Below are 20,859 nucleotides of genomic sequence, written 5' to 3'. Positions count from 1 at the left end.
GTCTCCTTGCCGCAGATACAGTTCTGCATGGCGGGGTGGGTTTTTTTGTTTTTTTAAAGGGCAACCACAAAATAACCACAAATGAGTTTTCATTTTGGGTTGGGGGCATCAGGAGGAAGGTTTTTCTGGATGGGCTTGGGCTCTGAACATCCTGCGGTTTTCTTCCTGCAAACCCCCACGTGGGTAGGACAAACGTTTTCTCCACTAACGGTGCAGATGTCAAAGGGCAGCACAAATAACTCCTGAGGAGTCAATCCTTTCCTCTGCACAAAATTTTCCAGAGCAGATGGTCTCATGGGAGGAAAAAAAAAAGCTGCCCCCTTTGTGCAAGTCATGGCAAACAGGTGGAATGCCCTTTTCTGCGAAATCACTCCTCGGCAGCAAGTGCGGTCCCTGGGCCTGCAGGGGCCCCAACGCCTTCTGTGGTAGCAGAGCTGCAGCACCGCCAGTTAAGCCTCTTGGTGCTGGGCAGTGCTAGCATGAGGTTGTGGCCCCTGGGCAGGCAGAGAGTGCTAAGCTCCATCAGGGCCCTGGCCCCACCGGCACTTCTCTAGGGCCTGGCTGCTAGTCCCACTCCTGCATCCCTGCCACCTCCTTTGTTCCTGCCCTCTGTGCAACTCACCTCCACCCTCCCTCACCTGTCGGCCCCATCCTGGCCTTTCCATCCTGACTCAGCGCTGGTCAAACAGCGCTGCTCCACTAGCTCCTCTGGCCTTTCCCTTCCAGGAGTGTGCAGGCTCCACCCCGCCAGGTCCGGTGGACCCCACCCCATTCAGTCCTGCCTGCTAAGGCTCCTGCAGGCACTACCTCCATTCGACTAGGCTCTCAGAGGCCCCATCCCTGCTGCATCTCCCAGGTCTGTTTGGAACAGGCCTCCAAACAGGCTTGGCCCCAGCAGATCCCTGGATCTGCAGGTCTCCTGCCCTCCGCCCCTCCCAGACCCTGCCCCCTCGGGTGCTGCCCACTCCCAGGCACGGCCCTCTCCTGTTGGGAACCGGTTCACAGCTCAGGCTCTCTAGGAGGTGGCTAGTGGGGCTTTGGAGCAGGACAGGGCGACCTCCAGGGCTTCTCGGAAGGGGTGAAATGCAGGCTGGAGGGGTGGGCGAGTACCAGGTTTAGTAGCTGAGGCTGGAGTTTGTGGGGAGAGCTGGGGCGGCCGCGGGCATGGTGGGCTGGCATCCATGGCGCTGGGAGTCGGGTGCACAGGAGCCCTCAGGCTGGCCCTTGCTTCTCTTGCCAACAGAAGGCGATAGGGGGTCAGAGCCTGCTGGTCTACGTGGAGGGATTAGAGAAACGGGAAGGTGAGCCTAAGACAGGGAGAGAAATTAAATAGAACTGGAGGCACACAGTGTGAGATGTGGTGCTGATGGAGGCGTGGAAAGACAGACGGAGGCAGAGAGACATACAGAAAATAAGGAGAAAACAGCCAAGGAGAAAGAGCAGAGACAGTAAGAGAAACACCTGGAAGCTGTGTATGGGTCAGAACTGTGGGCCTCTCTGGTGGCACAAGGGGTTCAGTCTCAACACTATCAAGCTATCACCAGTCACTGCACCATGAGTTCATGAGCTTGATCCCTGGCCAGGGAGCTACCCACATGGCCAGCAGACCTCTCCTGTCTCGCCCCCTGCTCCCTTCAGCAGTGTGTTTCAGTCAGTCTGCCTGTTCTGTTCCCCGCTCTGTCTTCCTCTCACCCCCCAAACCTCTGGCCTGTACCTCAGCTCTTGTATGCATAAATAAATAAATGAATAAATCTTTAAAAAAATAAAAAGGAATGTAGGCAAGGAAGACTCAGCTTTTGGGGCCTCCCCGGTGGCGCAGCGGTTGAGCTCTGGGTTGCGAGGCTGCCCGCAGCCTCTGCAGCGCCGGTTCGATCCCCGGCTGCTCCCCGGCCACCGGAGGAGGGTCCCACATGGCGCGCAGACCTCTCCTGCCGCCCGCTGCTCCCCTCAGCAGTGTGCCTCGGTCCTTCTGCCTGCTCCGCTCCCCGCTCTGGCTCTGGTGAATTCGGTCACCCTCCCGCGCTTCTGACTGTACCCAGTGCTTGTATAAACAAGAACAAACAAACAAACAAATAAATAAACATGCCTCTATTAAAAAAAAAAAAGACTCAGCTTCTGATGGAGGCATACGCAGGGCAAAAACAGCGGTGCAGAGTTAGCAGCTGGGTGGAGGGGCTGGGCCAGCCCGGAGCTGCTCAGGCTGCCTGTCCCCTTTCCCTCCAGCGGAGGAGCCCCGGAATGGCAGAGACAGGCCGGACCACAAGCTTTCTCTGGCAGTCTAGCTCTCTCATCCCATCTGCAGGCGTCTCAATTCCCTCAGGGCCTTCTCTTCATCCCCAATTCCCCCCCACCTTAATCCCCTCGCCCCCTCTTCCTCGGTCTGTGGTCTGTCTCGCAGCCTCTTCCATTCCCCTGTCTGGTGGCGCTTTTTGTGGCCTCTGGGTTTGCCATCCGTGTGTCCTCATGGAAATGGAAAATATTTGAGGGGTGAAGAGGATTAGAGAGGTCGACACAGTCAGAGAAGAACAAGAAGGCAGCGGAGAGGGGGTTGCCCTGTCTACTCCCTCGGGCAGAGACCTTGGGGACATGAAATACAGGCAGAGGGAGCGGAGGAAGGAAGGAGAGGAGAGACAGGAAGGAGGGAGGGAGGGAGGGAAAGAAAGGAGACAGAACAGGTAAGAGAGGGAGAGGGACCTGGGTGCCCAGAGAAAGATGCCAGAGTTTACAGACATCAAAGGAGAGCAGAGATGCAGAAAAAGATACCAAGAAAGGAAGAGCAGTACAAGAAAAAAGAATGACAGTGAGGCTGTAACAGTGGTGTTGGGAGGGAGAATCAGAGAGGCAGACTGGTGGCACAGAAAGAGAAAAGTGAGGGCCAGTGATGGAGACAGAGTAAGAGGAAGATTTGTCAGAGCAGCGAGAGGGAGAGCGAGAGGAGAGAGCAAGGGTTGGATGCACACAAGCTCACCTGGAGTCCCGGCTTTCTGCTCTGCGTGTTCTTCATCTGTTCTCACTGGCATTTGGAGAACTGGGCAGGACAGCTCTGACATCCCCACCTTCCACCTCCCCGGGCCATTGAGACACTGGGCGGGCCACCTCCCCTAGCAACACACCTTTAGAGACTGAGTTTGGATGTTCTGAAGTGGGCACCAGCTTAAGGAGCCCTTCAAGCTGCAGACCCTGGTGCAGACCAGCGGGGGTTGTCTCTGTCATCAGTTACCTGCAAGCATGTGGGAGGATGTGCCAGTGATCACTTCCCAGGTGACAGAGCCTTTCCTTTTTTACCCCCATTATACATCATATGAGGAAACTGCATGCACAAAGAGGAAGAGGAACTTACTTCTGTAACCAGGCTTATCCTGCCCCAAAGCGGCAAGGCCGCAGAAGGAGCGCGCACTCTGCAAACACCATCAACGTGCAGTTCTTTGTGTTGGTTTCAGAGGCTGAGCCCTACTAGGTTGGCTTCTCTTCCTCCTGTGAATGATACCGGGACTGTCTTTTAGGCAGGCGAAATTGGGCTCTCTGGGAGCCTTCCTGGGGTGGGCACTCCTGTAGAAGTGACCTTGGTTTCCGTGGGAGATCCTGCCCAACCTCTTGCTCTGAGCAAACTACTTCTCATCACCACATTGTTTTTACATTGTGTCCATCAGGATAGCAGAGGCCCGGATTGTCTATATCTAGAACGTTCCATCCAGGAGTTCACCATGGTCTTTGGCAGTGGATTTTGATACAGGTTTGGTCCAGATTAGAATTAAGCTTTGTTTTTCCTTCCCATAGCTTAGTAACATAGAAAATAATGATTCAAGATAAGAGATGCCTTGGGCCTGAATTGCTCTGTTTGTCAGAGTACAGAATTTTCATAGTTTCAGACCTTCTATAGATCTTAAAGATCAATCATGAAACATGATCCTTTTTTTTTTATTTTTTTATTTTTTTATTTATTATTATTTTTTTTAATAGAGGCATGCTTTATTTATTTGTTTTGCTGGTTTGTTTGTTTTGTTTATACATGCACTGGGTACAGTCAGAAGTGCGGGAGGGAGGGTGAGAGAATTCACCAGAGCCAGAGCGGGGAGCAGAGCAGGCAGAAGGACCGAAGTACACTGCTGAGGGGAGCAGCGGGCGGCAGGAGAGGTCTGCACGCCATGTGGGACCCTCCTCTGGTGGCCGGGGAGCAGCCGGGGATCGAACCGGCGCCGCAGAGGCCGCACGCAGTTTCGCAACCCAGCGCTCAACCGCTGCGCCACCGGGGAGGCCCCGAAACATGATCCTTTTTAAAACATCCATTTTATATCATTGCCTTATCCTGCTAAGGTAACTGTGTTCATCCGTGTTATTTTTGCAATATATGTCAGTAATGGCAAATAAACAAATAAATAATAAATAAATAAATAAATATAGCAAAGCTGGGTTTAGAGCCTTATTTATAGTGCTTGGAGGTTAAGGGGTGTCATTTGCAACACAATTTCGAAGACAAGATGTGATTGATCATAATTACAGGTGTTACCTGATGGTTTCCATGGGACACAGTAACCATTTCTGAGACAGTTCTGTTACAATAATTTTTTTTAAGATTTTTTTTTAATAGAGGCATGTTTTTCTTAATTTATTTGTTTGCTTGTTTGTTTGTTTTGTTTATACAAGCACTGGGTACAGTCAGAAGCGCGGGAGGGCGAGAGAATTCACCAGAGCCAGAGCAGGGAGCAGAGCAGGCAGAAGGACCAAAGTACACTGCTGAGGGGAGCAGCGGGAGGCAGGAGAGGTCTGCGCGCCATGTGGGACCCTCCTCCGGTGGCCGGGGAGCAGGCGGGGATTGAACCGGTGCCGCAGAGGCCGCGGGAAGCTTCGCAACCCAGTGCTCTACCGCTGCACCACCGGGGAGGCCCTGTTACAATAATAATTTTAAGGACAGACTTTCTTGGGAAATCAAATTGGCAACTTTGTATTCCTACAGAAACTCAAGGCAAAGTTTCTCAATGGAAGCCCTCACCAAATCACATGGTGTCAAGTAGCTTTATTATGATACAAAACAGAATCTCTCCCTCCACAGCCAAAAGGAACATCTCCTTCTTAGGATCTTTAGTTAATTATAAAGACAATTATAAGACTGGGCTCTGGAATTTTATTTAGTGAGCATTAGAAAGAGAAAACATGTTGTGTTTTCCTCCTGTGAAAGAAAATCAATCCCTTTAGGATCTGCCCCATGGAACCTTTTTCCTTAGTCACTTCAATTCATACAGGTTCTCTGCACGCCCCTTATTTTCCCCAGACTGGAGCCTAACTTCTGGGGACTTTAGCTATGGGGAGAGTGGATTCTCCTTGGAGGGCATTTCTTCACAGGCATCTTCTGAGATGTACCAGAGCCTGTGTGGTCCTCAGGTGTTGTTGACCCATGCCTGATGATCCTGCTTTTCCCCTCAAACTAGCTATAGAGTACCTCCAGGTCTGACTCTCTTGGTTAAATCTGTGTCCCCAAGGGCTATAGGAAATATTTCCTTGCTCTCTCCAGCCATAATGGGAGCTTGATGGTTTTGTGAGGCTCATCTGCCCAAACCAACATACAGACATGTCTATCCCAAAAGACAAGGTTTCATAACGCATACTTGACAAAGAAAAAAATAGCAACAATATATAAAGAGTTTCTACAGGGCCTCCCCTGGTGGCGCAGTGGTTAAGCGCTGGGCTGCGAGGCTGCCGCAGCCTCTGCAGCGCCGGTTCGATCCCTGGCCGCTGGATGAGGGTCCCACATGGCGCACAGACCTCTCCTGCCGCCCGCTGCTCCCCTCAGCAGTGTACTTCAGTCCTTCTGCCTGCTCTGCTCCCCGCTCTGGCTCTGGTGAATCCTCTAACCCTCCCGCAATTCTGACTGTACCCAGTGCTCGTGTCAATAAATAAATAAATAAATAGATAAATAAATAAATAGAGTTTCTTTTTTTTGTTTGTTTGTTTGTTTTTAATAGAGGCATGCTTTATTTATTTGTTTGTTTGTTTGTTTGTTTTGTTTATACATGCACTGGGTACAGTCAGAAGTGTGGGAGGGTGAGAGAATTCACCAGAGCCAGAGCGGGGAGCAGAGCAGGCAGAAGGACCAAAGTACACTGCTGAGGGGAGCAGCGGGCGGCAGGAGAGGTCTGCGCGCCATGTGGGACCCTCCTCTGGTGGCCGGGGAGCAGCCGGGGATCGAACCAGCGCCGCAGAGGCTGCGGGCAGCCTCGCAACCCAGCGCTCAACCGCTGCGCCACCGGGGAGGCCCCAATAAATAGAGTTTCTACAAAACAGTAAGAAAAAGATATGGAAAAACATTTCCCAAACACAGATGGCCATTGTAAATCACAAAGCTGTGTATTAAGACAACTAATACTATTTCATATTAATCAGATGGGTAAATTTTTTAAAATCATGTAATACCAAGTGTTGCTAAGGATTTCTAGAAACATGGTGTCTCATTCACAGCTAATGGGAGTATAACAGAGAAAACAATCATTTCAGAAAACTGTCAGTATCTACTATAGCAGCACATGTATGTACCCATCATCCAGTAATGCCACTGCTAGGCATATAGCTAACAAATATGTACAAAAGTTAACCAAAGACATGTACAAGGATGTTTAAAGCAGCTTTATTCATAATAACCCCCAACTGAAAATTACCCAAATGCATATCAACGAAAGCATGCATCAATGAACTGTTCAGCAGGGCCCTTGAATAATGTCATTTTGTTCACACAATAGAATACTTTAGAGCAATGTGTTGGAGGCAAGTCTCGGTGGATGTTTTCTATGGTCCAGGCCTTTTAAGCAAAGACTGAACAGTGGTTTTGGAAATTAGAGGTAGTGTCTCCCTTTGGAGAGATTTAGAGACAATTCAGAGTACTAACCCTAGAAACAACCCTCCCACTCCCCAGTGAGGAGATTGCTCACATCCCAGGTAATGAGTAACCAGTGTCCGTGGAGGGGAGGGCAGGCAGCTGTGTCAGCACCTTCCTCAAAGCCCAGCATCTCCTCACTTCAGGCTCTCCTGTGGTGCCACCCACTGCATGTGAGGGAAATGGCTGATCTCAAGCAAATTAGGGTGCAAGGAACCAATGTGCGGTTCAGCAGTTCCCTTGAATGATGTCATTTTGTTCAACATTATGTTGTTATAATACTGATGAGGGGAAAAAATGATTCCCATCCAAAGACACTGTCTGTGTGGAGTCTACATGTTCCTCCTGGGTCTGTAAGTTTTCTCCGGGTGCTCTGGTTTCCTTCCACACCCCAAAGATGTGCACTTTGGGTTCACTGGTGTATCTAAGTTGTCCCAGCATGTGTGAGTGTGTGTGAGTGTGTGTGTGTACACACACATGCCTCCTGTGAGGTCCAGGTTTTATTTTTTCGAGAAAAAGAGCTGGGGTACAGGCTAGAGATGTGGGGGGTGAGAGGATTCACCAGAGACAGAGTGGGGAACAGAACAGGCAGACTGACTGAAATACACTGCTGAGGGGAGTAGCGGGCAGGACAGGAGAGGTCCGCTGCACCATGTGGTAGCTCCCTGGCCTGGATCAAACTCAGGCCATAACAGTGATAGCACTGAGAATTAATCCCTGTACCACCAGGGAGGCCCCCAGAGCTGGTTCTACCTTGTGTCCTGAGCTGCTGGGATAGGCTGCCACTACCTGTGACCCTGAACTGGAATAAGTGAATTGTTGAATATTTAAAATGTCTTGGGTCTTTTTTAGAAGTTTAGAGATGTTTTTGTAAGCAGAAATAGACTGTAGAAACCTAATTCTTAGATATATCAATTAGTCTAGGGTAAAATTTGGTTTTCTCTCTGGCAACCCAGATGTGGCATTGTAGACATTGGTGACATCATTAGTTTGCCTCCTCGAGGAAGGCACCCCCACTTTTTCTGGGTCCCCAAGGTGAGTGGCAAAATGACTTGGAGCTTATTGACTTCCTGTTTCTCTTCCTTTTCTATCGTGAATGTGAGTTTTCCAATTTCTTAATCAACTAGCAGTAACTGGAAGCAGGGACCCCATGCTGTATATAACTGCCTCCTCACAGGGATTCATCAACCCAGGAGCTTTCCCTGGGCCAGAAACTGGAAAGTCTGAGGACTTGGGGATCGAGTCCAATCTGCATGCTCCGGGATGTCATCTGGGGCCCAGGAGATGGGTCCACTATAGGTTGAGTCTGAAGGTTCAGGTCGGTACTATACACCCTTCTAACTTCTATACACCCTTCTATACAACCTCTGTGCTCCTATTTTAGCCGATGGTCTTTTTCTGCCAGTCACCTTGCTCCTATTAACAGCTGTGTTTCTAAAAATGCCTCTTGGAAGATGTTGGATGGTTTCTCTTATAGGAGGAATATAGGGAAACTGAAAGGGCCAGAAAAAAAGACAAAACTTGCAGGCAACTATAGATCTGAGGCTTAAAGCAGGAGAGGGAGAGGGAAAGGGATCAAAACAAGGGAGGGGGCTCTCCCTGGTGGCGCAAGGGGTTAAGCACAGCACTATGAAGCTATCCACAGCCTCTGCAGCATGAGTTCGATCCCCAGCCAAGGAGCTACCCACATGGCACAGCAGACCTCTCCAGTCTCGCCCGCTGCTCCCCTCAGCAGTATGTATCAACCAGTCTGCCTGTTCTGCTCCCCACTCTGTCTCTCCTGAATCCTCTCACCACCCCCACCCCCGCACCTCTGGCCTGCACCCAAGTTCTTGTATGCATAAATAAATAAATCTTTTTAAAAAACAACAAAAAAAAGGGGAGGGAAGAGCACAAACGACTATGGAGATGGTTCACAGGTGATGTGATGGTGGGTGATTTATGGGGGCTACACCCAAGGGGAGAAATCAAATATTGTATAAAAATGAACAACAATGTAAGAAAATTTAAAAAGTTTAATTAAAAAAGTAAAATAAAAATGCCACTTGGAATTCTGGGAACCTGCCAGGTGCTACCCCTGCGTCTTGTCCGGGCTCTGAGTCTTTCCTGGCCTCCTGCAAGCTGGTGCCATGTCTGCAGCTGGAATCGACCCATCTGCTGTGGGAAGAGTCTCTGAAATCACGTGCTTTCTGTGCCTCTGCGGTGTAGAAGGCCCTACCACTCTCCTCTCTCAGCGTTGGCGCCTAGCTTTGGCCAACCACACCCCAGGGCAGGCCAGACATCCTCCAAGCTTTGGGCTGTCGGGGCGCTGGTTGTCCAGGAATCAGTCCCTCCCTTGGAAGACTGATAACTAGCGACTAAATTGGCCCATTAGATCTAAAACTATTTTACATTTCAATTTGTTATGTAAACAAATATATATGCTTTGAAACTCTTAGGAAAGCTTGCATTTTTCCCTCCTCTGTTTTTAAAGTTGTGACTCTACTCAGTTATTGAAATGTAGCTCTTCTAAGAGGAAAAAAAAAATCCCGGGGACTGAAGGGGAAAAAAAGTCAAAATGGAGTCTTTTAAAATTCAAACTTCAAACTGCTGGGACTTTCTTGACTTTTTGGCTTTTGTCAGAGTTAAAGATTCTAAAGGATGGTGGAAAAATTTTAAATATATGTGGAAAAATAGGTAAAGAGACCAAAACAAAAAATAAAATTTGCAAGGAAGGATAAAAGAACATGGATTTTATTTTGGTGGAAAAAAGAAAAAAATATAGAAAAACTGAATGGGTGGAAGTTCTGTGGAAATTAACAAAGGTTTGTGATGTGAGTGAGGTTAAGATAAAAGAAAGAGGGGGTCTCCCTGGTGGCACAAGGGGTTCAATCTCAGCACTATCACAGCAACCAACAGCCTGAGTTCTATCCCAGGCCAGGGAGCTGACCCACATGGCGCAGCAGACCTCTCCTGACTTGCTCACTGTTCCCCTCACCAGTGTATTATTTCAGTTTATCTGCCTTTTCTGTTCTCTACTCTGACTCTCGTGTATCCTCTCACCCACCCACCCCCACACCTCTGGCTTACACCCTAGTTCTTGCATGCATAAATAAATAAAATAAATCTTAAAAAAAAAGATTTCCAATAATTATGATTTGTTGATGTCAGGTTGACTGATTTGCAGTTCCATCCTAGGGAAAGCTAAATCTACAACTTTTCAGGTATTGAGTCTTGATAGGTAATGTATGCAAGAGCTGGGGTACAGGCCAAAGATGTGATGGGTGAGAGGATTCACCAGAATCGGAGTGGGGAGCAGAAAAGGCAGATGTACTGAAATATACTGCTGAGGGGAGCAGTGGGCAAAACAGGAGAGGTCTGCTGCACCATGTGGGTAGCTCCCTGGCTGGCCAGGTATCCAACTCGTGCTGCAGAGGCTGCGGATTGCTTCATAGTGCTGTGCTTAACCCCTTACACCAGGGAGGCCCTGCAGGAAAGAACTTTTACTTTCCTGAATTCAGGTTTGTCATAGAGCTGAGAATAAAAATATACAAAAAATTTTTAAAAACTGGTGTCATAATAGTTGCTAACAAGAAGTTAAGACCAAGACAGGTCTAAATAAACTGAAAATTTGATATAATTTTAATGCCAATGCTAGATTTAAAAAAAAAAAACACTTTTTTCTTATTTTTTAAAAAAGATTTTTATTTATTCAGGTGCACAAGAACCAGGGTACAGGCCAGATGTGCAGGAGGGTGAGAGGATTCACCAGAGACAGAGTGGGGAACAGAACAGGCAGACCGACTGAAATACACTGCTGAGGGGAGCAGCAGGCACGACAGGAGAGGTCTGCCGCACCATTTGGGTATCTCCCCAGTCGGCTGGGATCGAACCCATGCTGCAGAGGCTACAGACAGCTTCACAATGCTGTGCTCAACCACCTGAGCCACCAGAGAGGCCCTTTTTCCTTATTTTATTTATTTATTTATTTTTTAAAGACCTCAACAGATTCCTTTTTTTTTTTTAAGATTTATTAATTTATTTATACAAGCACTGGGTACAGTCAGAAGCGCAGGAGGGTGAGAGAATTCACCAGAGCCAGAGCGGGGAGCAGAGCAGGCAGAAGGACCAAAGTACACTGCTGAGGGGAGCAGCGGGCGGCAGGAGAGGTCTGCGCGCCATGTGGGACCCTCCTCTGGTGGCCGGGGAGCAGCCGGGGATCGAACCGGCACTGCAGAGGCTGCCGGCAGCTTCGCAACCCAGCGCTCAACCGCTGCGCCACCAGGGAGGCCCTCTTATTTTAAGATATGGCCTGCAGCCATGGTGAATTACGTTTGTGTAAATGGAACTGAGGCTTTGCTTTTCTCTCCCTGAGATCTTAATATTTTTACTAAGTATTCTGATTTCTCATGGCAATGTGTTTGTTTCCATAAATCCAATAAGACACTGTTTTTTCCCTCTCTATAATAGACCATTGGAAACGTGGTATGCTGCCAAAACTCCATCTGGAATGTTAGGTTTTCAGGAGCCAGATTCATCTCAGAGCCAACAAGAAAACAGCCTGGCACCTCACTCAAGGGGTACAACTGGTCTAAAAAATGTCACCATTGGCAGGCACAGAAACACCAGGACATCTTGGGACTTTCCAGAGGAGAGATATTTACCCCAAGATACAAGTTCTGCAGGCTAAGTCTTAGGGTGAGACTTGACATGGTCTTGAGCCCTGACAGACTGACTGTTTAAGAACTCTGGATCTGGGCCTCCCTGGTGACCCAAGGGGTTAAGCATAGCACTGAAGATATCCACAGCCACTGCAGCACAAGTTCAATCCCTGGGCAGGGAGCTACCCACATGGCGCAGCAGACCTCTTCTCTCTTGCTTGCTGCTCCCCTCAGCAGTGTGTTTCAATATAGCCACCTGTTCTGCTCCCCACTCTGCTTCTGGTGAATCCGCTCACCCCCCACACCTCTGGCCTACACCCCAGTTCTTATATGCATCAATAAATAAATATGAATCTTAAAAAAAAATCTCTAAGTGGGGAGTGGGACGAAGGGTCCCAGGACAGGACTTAAGGAGAAAATTTTGTTGTTCCCACAGGCTGGTAAACAAGGGGTTAAAAAACCTTGTGACTCTTGCTCTGGCACCTGCTGCAGTAAATTCCCTTGGCACATTGTTTTAATTACTAATTTTCCCCCAGCCTGGGCATTCCTGAGTTCTCTCTTCACAGCTTATCAAACTGGCTGCTAGGGAAGAAGAGAACTGCAGACCTTGGGACCAGTTGGGTTCCCACTGCGGGAGTACAAGCCCCATGAGACGTTCACCCTGGACATGGCCATGAGCCCTGCAGGACCACCAAGTTACAGCTGATCGGTGCCCACAATTAGCAACAATAAGTGGGCCACACTCACATGAGCAAATGGACTTTAGCCAAGCCCGCTCTCCCTGCTGTCTCAGGCAATAATATTTAGTCCCTTTGTTCTCAAGCCCATCCTAAAACCTATATAGATCCCCAGCCCTGGCACTTTGGGAGTCTCTCTCATGCCCAGAGAGGTCTCCCTGGAGGGCTATTTCCTTGTTCTTTTGCTAATCAATAAGCACTGACTCCTTGCCTGCGCTCATGTGTCTGTGGAGGCCTCTTTTCAATCTGACCAGAGGGTTTCAAGAGCCCCTTTCCAAGGCTTGGGAACGGGACCCCTCGGACCATCCCTCCGATTCCCAGCAGGTGGAGCAGTGGACGGGATAGTGGTTGGTACATTGCAAACTTACCGGCCTGTGTTATTGGCGGGTGGGATCAGACTGAGGGGCCCCCAGATCCTCTCCCTTGTCCAGTGACATTTTCATTATATATCAATTTGCTAAAAGTCACAGTTTCTAAGAAACTATTGACAACTTTAAACGAGAACTTAATTGTATTGTTCAGGATGTGTGTGTGTATAAAACTGATTGGTTAACATGTTAATTGGAGGATAGGATAAAAACATTGGAACCTTCACAGTTCTTTTTTTAAAAGATTTATTTATTTATGCGTACAAGAACTGGGGTACAGGCCAGAGGTACGGGGGGTGAGAGGATTCACCAGAGGCAGAGTGGGGAACAGAATAGCAGATTGACTGAAACACACTGCTGAGGGGAGCAGTGGGCAAGTCAGGAGAGGTCTGCTGTGCCATGTGGGTAGCTCCCTGGCTGGGGATTGAACTCGTGCTGCAGTGGCTGCGGATAGCTTCATTGGTTGCGTCTTAACCCCTTGTGCTACCGGGGAGGCCCACCTTCATAGTTCTGACTTAACAAAATGAGAATGAACAAGTAAAATTTTATTTACATAATATGGTAACGTGTATCAACTTGAATCTCACACTGTTGGACAAAAGAAGCTATTAGACATAAAAGAATGCATACCATATTATTCACTTGAAACAAACTTAAAAATCAGGCTGGATTAACCAATCCTGTCTTAACTCAGAATGGTGATGGGGCGTAGTAATCAGAAGGAGACACAATGGAGGTACTGAATTCAGAGAGGAGCTGGTCATGTTCTGTTTCTTGTCACAGGTGCATTCATTTTACAAACTTTTATCAGATTGTACCCTTATATCATGTACTTTTATGTGTATACATTGTACTTCATTAAAGAGTTAAATATGTACTCCAGATACATGTATCAACTTGATTCTCAAATCTACAATGTTGAAACAGAAGGAAAGTTGAAGATGTCTATGTGAAGTACAATCTTTATTTTAAACAAATTAAAAAACATGCAAACAATTACACATTTATTTACTAGTTATATGGTAAAAGAATAAAACCATGAAAGGAAATGATGGATACTAAATTCAGGATTGCAGTTGCCTCAGAGGAGAGAGCAAGGATGGAATTGGATGAGGGAATCTAATAGATTTCAGTTGAAACTGAAATATTTTGTGTCTTGAGAGTTGTTGGGAGAAGAGTTCACTAGTATTCATTACATGATTCTCTTCCACTGACTATTGTGCACGGAAAGATTTCACAATTCAGGAGATTAAAAGAATCCTACTCTAGGGCCTCCCCGGTGGCGCAGCGGTTGAGCGCTGGGTTGCGGGGCTGCCCGCGGCCTCTGCGGCGCCGGTTCGATCCCCGGCTGCTCCCCGGCCACCAGAGGAGGGTCCCACATGGCGTGCAGACCTCTCCTGCCGCCCGCTGCTCCCCTCAGCAGTGTACTTCGGTCCTTCTGCCTGCTCTGCTCCCCGCTCCGGCTCTGGTGAATTCTCTCACCCTCCCGCGCTTCTGACTGTACCCAGTGCATGTACAAACAAAAACGAACAAACGAATAAATAAATAAAAAAAACATGCCTCTATAAAAAAAAAAAAAAGAATCCTACTCTATTAAATGGAATGTATAGATTAGTTTGGGGACACATTTGTCCAATGCAGATTCCTCATGCCTGGAACATGATACGTATCTTCATTTATTCAGGTCACTTTTTCTTTTCTCCTCTAAAAATTTGTAGAGGCTATACTTTTTTTGTTATTTATGTATACAAAATCTGGGGTGTAGACCAGAGGTGTGGGGGGTGAGAGGATTCAGGAGAGACATCGTGGGGAGCAGAACAGGCACTGACTGAAATACACTACTGAGGGGAGCAGTGGGCGTGACAGGAGAGGTCTGCTGTGCCACGTGGGTTAGCTCCCTGGTCGGGGATTGAACTCTCACTGCAGTGGCTGCCGATAGCTTCAAGCTCCTAGAGGTTATAGTTTTCTTGCTCAGTGTATTCACAGGAAGTTGATGGGTTATGTTGCCATGATGAACAACACCCTTTTCTATTACATTTTCAATTTTAAGGGTCTGTAAAGAGAGTTTCCAATTTATATTCGGTCTTGTTTCTGATCACCTTACATGCTTCTCTTATTAGTTCTAAAAGTCTTTTAGATTATTCTCTTAGGTTTATTTTCTAAGTAAATAATAATGCACCTCAGCCAAAGACCACTAGGAATGCGCCAGGGGAGCTCAAGCAATGTAAGCATGTTGACTATAGTTAACAATACTGTACTGCACATTTGAAAGGTGCTAAAAGAGTAGACCTTAAAAGTGCTCATTACAATCAAAGTGTTTGAAGCTATAGAAGGCGATGGGTGTTAACTGGACTTACTGTGGTGATGAATTCCCAATGCCTAAGAGTCCAGCCTCGAAAAGCACAGGCAGATAAGCTGGGAGAGAACCAGCCCCTGTCCACTGCGCCACCTGCTGGGAGTTGGAGGTATCGACTGAGGGGCCCGTTCCCAAGCCAGGAGAGGGCTCTTGGGACCCTCTGATCAAGACTGAAAAGAGGCCTCCACAGACACGTGGAGCAGGCAAGGAGTCAGCGCTTATTGATCAGCAAAAGCCCAAGGAAAGAGCGTTCCAGGGAGACCTCGCTGGCATGCGAAACTCCCCAAAGTGCCAGGGCTGGGGGTCTATATAGGTTTTAGGATGAGATTTGAGAACAAAGGAATTAAGCTTTATTGCCTGAGAAAGCAGGGAGAGTGGACTTGGCTAAAGTCCATTTATTGTTGCTCTCTGTGGGCACCCATCGGCTGTAGCTTGGGGGTAGTGGGGGTATCCTGATCATCTCAAGGAGAAATCTGGAACATCTCCTTGAGCCTGTGAGTCCGCAGCTCCAGTCTGAGCCGGCCTGGCCTGACTCCCTTTTCTTCTGGATCTGCAACTCCCTTTTCTTTCCATGCAGCCAACTTGATAAGGCGTGGAGACAAAGCTCAGGAAAGGGAAAAGGAAACAAGTCGAGGACATTTATGGCAGCAGGTGTCTGGGCCTAGAGTCACCAGGTTATTATAAATACTTCTTCACTAGCCGGTGGGAACAGCAAAATTTTGTCCATGAGTCCTGTCCTGGACGCTTCCTGTCTCAAAACCAATTTAATGCTTTGGGCCTCCCCGGTGGCGCAGCGGTTGAGCGCTGGGTTGCGAGGCTGCCCGCGGCCTCCGCGGCGCTGGTTTGATCCCCGGCTGCTCCCCGGCCACCGGAGGAGGGTCCCACATGGCGCGCAGACCTCTCCTGCCGCCCGCTGCTCCCCTCAGCAGTGTACTTTGGTCCTTCTGCCTGCTCTGCTCCCCGCTCTGGCTCTGGTGAATTCTCTCACCCTCCCGCGCTTCTGACTGTACCCAGTGCTTGTATAAATAATAAATAAATAAATCCTTAAAAAAAAACAAAAACAAATAAAAAAAAACAATTTAATGCTTTATGTGAATTTTGCCTTGATCTAAAGAAAAGTGGCAGCAGCAGTAATAAATGAACCCCCAAACTTCATAACACAACAAATCTTTTTTTTATTTATTTATTTACTTTGTTTGTTTGTTTGTTTGTTTTTTGTTTATACAAGCACTGGGTAGAGTCAGAAGCGCGGGAGGGCGAGAGAATTCACCAGAGCCAGAGCGGGGAGCAGAGCAGGCAGAAGGACCAAAGTACACTGCTGAGGGGAGCAGCGGGCGGCAGGAGAGGTCTGCGCGCCATGTGGGACCCTCCTCTGGTGGCCGGGGAGCAGCCGGGGATGGAACCGGCACTACAGAGGCTGCGTGCAGCTTCGCAACCCAGCGCTCAACCGCTGCGCCACCGGGGAGGCCCCACAACAAATCTTAACAAAACAAGGCAAAACCAAAAAAGAAAATCACACTTGTAGTTAAACAAAACTGGGTTTGTTAGCTCATTGCAAGGAGAGAGGATGCACATTGTGGAGAAGCACAGTGTGTGGCAGGTAAAGGGTTTACAGAAAACATTGCAGGAATGGGTTTGTGTTAGATGATCTCAGGGATGGTTAAAGAAGCAATATTTTGGCCTGCATTGGATGCTGTCAGGAAGCAGGGGTAAGTCTACAGTGGAAGATCCAAATAACCCACCTCTAGAAGGGATGAGGAATGAAACAGGATGCAGTGAAGAAACAACAGTCATTCATCAGGCAGGAATGAGGGAGGTTTGGCAAATTTGTGGACAATGTTCATGGTTTTTTTTAAAGATTTATTTATTTATGCATGCAAGAGCTGAGATACAGGCCAGAGGTTCAGAAGGTGAGAGGATTCACCAGAGACAGAGTGGGGAGCAGAACAGACAGATTGACTGAAATACACTGCTGAGGGGAGCAGCAGGCGAGTCAGGAGAGGTCTGCTGCACCATGTGGGTAGCTCCCTGGCCAGGGATTGAACTCATGCTGCAGAGGCTGCGGACAGCTTCATAGGTTGCTTCTTAACCCCTTGCGCCACCAGGGAGGCCCTGGAGTCACTCTTTCATGATGGGATAAGGCGAAGCCACAGGACACACACTCCTGATTCTCTGGTCTTCACCACTGCTGGGATTCCGCTGATCTGGAGGGGCTCAGAGAAAGCTGACTGTGGTGGGACCAGGCCTGGTCTCTCCTGCTTCTTTTGCTGCAGGATGAGTTGCTGAATCCCCCATGTGACGAGGGCCGCGCGATGGCATTTGAGACTCTAGACAGGATGCATCAGCCAGACGTACCAGGATTCCCAGGCACAAGAGGACAATCAGTCCTTATAACAGACCCCAAGATGACCAAGTCAGGTCCTGGAAACATGTCCCGGAGTCCAGCTGGGACTGAGAGCCCAGTGGCTTTTTCTTTTAGCCTCTTCAGAATGTTCTATTTGACCTGTGGTGTCTATGTAAGTGCAGCAAGAAGTGTTTGCCAAAGCCTACACCCCCACTGGGCTACCAAGGGAAATGAGGGCTCTGAGATTGGTCTTGACAGTTCTGGCTAATGAATTTAAACTTATTTTTTGGGCTTCCAGAGTAGAATATGAGTCTTTTGTGACATCTGCTAAGGTCAGAGACAAGTTTGGTACCACCTTTCCCAATATAGAAACTGTAGCTCCATGAAGAGGAAATCTGCTCTCCCTACTGGGAGTTCTGAGTTGCCTACGCTCACCTCGTTTTTGATCTCTGAGTATCTTCATGGAAACAGCCCACAGGAAGATGACAGTCTAAAATATCTGAATGGCGGGCCTCCCTGGTGGTGCAAGGGGTTAAGACGCAACTTATGAAGCAATCTGCAGCCTCTGAAGCACGAGTTCGATCCCCAGGCAGCCAAGGAGAAACCTACATGGCGCAGCAGACCTCTCCTGACTCGCCCACTGCTCCCCTCAGCAGTGTATTTCAGTCACTCTGCCTGTGCTGTTCCCCACTCTGTCTCTGGTGACTCCTCTCACCCCCTACACCTCTGGTCTGTACCCCAGTTCTTGTACTCATAAATAAATAAATCTTAAAAAATATCTGAATGGGGCCTCCCTGGTGGCGCAAGGGGTTAAGCACCACATTATGAAGCAATCCACAGCCTCTGCAGCAAGAGTTCGATCCCCAGCAGGCCAAGGAGCAACCCACATGGCGCAGCAGACCTCTCCTGTCTCGCCTACTGCTCCCCTCAGCAGTGTATTTCAGTCAGTCTGCCTGCTCTGTTCCCCACTCTGTCTCTGGTGGATCCTCTCACCCCCCGCATCTCTGGCCTGTACCACACCTCTTGTATGCATAAATAAATAAATATTTTTTAAAAATCTGATTGTCCAGAACAATTACCCTGAATAAAGAGGGCAAGTTTATGCACACTCAGCAGGTGTTAGCCCCATGTCAACATAAGTAGCGGATAAGTATCCCAGCGGGGCACAGACTCTATCGGGAGTACATGTGTCATTTGTTGCCACAGGAAGAAAGCAATTTGTATCCCTCAGGAGGGACAGATTTCTTCAGTGGAGTAGCAGGAAAACAGGCTGGAATATCTCTGAAGAAAGCAAACTGCTCCAACACTATTTCCTGTTCCTGACAGCTGAGGGTTGTAATGAGCTGTAACAGTCAAAATTAATAGTGGAGGGACCTGCCTGGTGGTGCAAGGGGTTAAGTTGCAGCACTATGAAACTATCCGCAGCCACTGCAGCACTAGTTGATCCCTGGCCGGCCAGGTAGCTACCCACATGGCACAGCAGACTTCTCCTGTCTCACCCGCTGCTCCCCTCAGTAGTGTATTTCAGTCAGTCTGCCTGTTCTGTTCCCCACTCTGTCTCTGGTGAATCCTCTCACCAACCCCTGGTGCCTCTGGCCTGCACCCCAGCTCTTGTATGCATAAATAAACAAATAAAATTAATAGTGGAGTGAAAAGGGGGAAAAAAACAGATGCTGATCAATCAGATAAATCATTCAAGTTGTGAGGTGAATCAAAATTATATCATTCTGGGGCCTCCATGGTGGCGTAGGGGGTTGAGACGCAACCTATGGTGCAGTCCGCAGCCACTGCATCACAAGTTCGATCCCCAGCCAGGGAGGTGACCCACATGGCGCAGCCGACTTCTCCTGACTGGTCCACTGCTCCCCTCAGCAGTGTATTTCAGTAGATCTGCCTGTTCTGTTCCCCACTCTGTCTCTGGTGAATCCTCTCACCCCCCACATCTCTGGCCTGTGCCCTAGCTCTTGTATGAATAAATGGATAAATCTTTTTAAAAAATTATATCATCTTGTCAGTATTCATATTGGCATCTTTTACCTTTTGAAGTGGACAGATCTGGCCAAGGAAATTAACCAAGCCATCTAAACTGATGTAATTTCTAGGAAAAGCTTCTTTTTGTTTGTTTATGTATTGTTATCACCTTTTATTTGTTAGTATTTTACTTTTGCCAAACAGCTGATTCAAAGAATTTTGGCATTTTTTCTTGGGGGGCGATGGTCAGGAAGTTGGTGGACATTCAGACTGAATGTGCCTAACAGAAGCAGCCAACTTTTGAAATAAGAGGGTCCTGCTCAGAGAAACTGGTGAGAAGCTCCCTAGATACTACAACATACACCTGGGCTTCAAGATGCCCCAGGAGTCCACCGAGGCACCTATGTCAATAAGAATTGCCCCCTTTCCTGTAATGTCTCCCTCCAAGGGCAGGTCCTGTCCTGTACAGTGAACAAGATGAACATGGAGAGAACCCAAGTACAACCCCTTCAAGAAGTACCGCAAGAACATGTCGTTGCATCTGTCGCCTTGCTTTCAGGGGTGTCTAGATGGGGATATGTCACAATGAGTGAGATCTGACCCCTGAGCAAAACCCTGTGCTTCAGCTCAAGATGATCAAAGCCACCAGCACCAAGAAGCAGTTCCAGAAAATCTGAGGCTGGTCACCTGCCCACTCATTCACCTAAACAAAAGGTCTTTTCTTTTCTTTTCTTTTTTTTAAGATTTATTTATTTATGCATACAAGAATTGGGGTGTAAGCCAGAGGTGTGGGGGAGTGAGAGGATTCACCAGAGAGAGTGGGGAGCAGAACAGGCAGATCTACTGAAATACACTGCTGAGGGGAGCAGCAGGCAAGTCAGGAGAGGTCTGCTGCGCCATGTGGGTAGCTCGCTGGCCAGCCGGGGATCGAACTCGTGCTGCAGAGGCTGCTGATAGCTTCATAGTGCTGCATCTTAACCCCTTGGACCACCAGAGAGGCCCCACTGATGTTTTTTAAATGATGGTAAGATATATCTTATCCATCTTAAGCATACAGTCCGGTGGTATTAAATACATTCATGAGGTCTTACCGTCACCTCCATCCACCCACAGAACATTTATTTATCTCGCAACACTGAAACTCTGTACTTATTCAATGATAACTCTCTATTCCCTGAAGATACAGGTAAAGAGGTAAGGAGAGGATGGAAAGGAGCATTTAGTGAGCTCCTATTGAAAGTCTTTTTTAAAAAGATTTATTTATTTATGCATACAAGAACTGGGGTACAGACCAGAGGTGCGGGGGGGTGAGAGGATGCACCAGAGACAGAGTGGGGAGCAGAACAGGCAGACTGACTGAAATACGCTGCTGAGGGGAGCAGGGGGCAAGTCAGGAGAGCTCTGCTGCGCCATGTGGGTTTCTCCCTGGCTGGGGATTGAACGCTGCAGTGGCTGGGCATAGCTTCATAGGTTGTGTCTTAACTCCTTGCGCCACCAGGGAGGCCCCCCTACTGACTGTCTTTTTAAACCCTGGAAGCCTCTCTGAACCGGCTGTTACCAGTAACCTCTGCAGGCAGG

The sequence above is a fragment of the Talpa europaea genome, assembly GCF_964194135.1.
Source record: "Talpa europaea genome assembly, chromosome: X".
NCBI classification, from domain to species: domain Eukaryota; kingdom Metazoa; phylum Chordata; class Mammalia; order Eulipotyphla; family Talpidae; genus Talpa; species Talpa europaea.
This window is presented reverse-complemented; position numbering follows the sequence as displayed.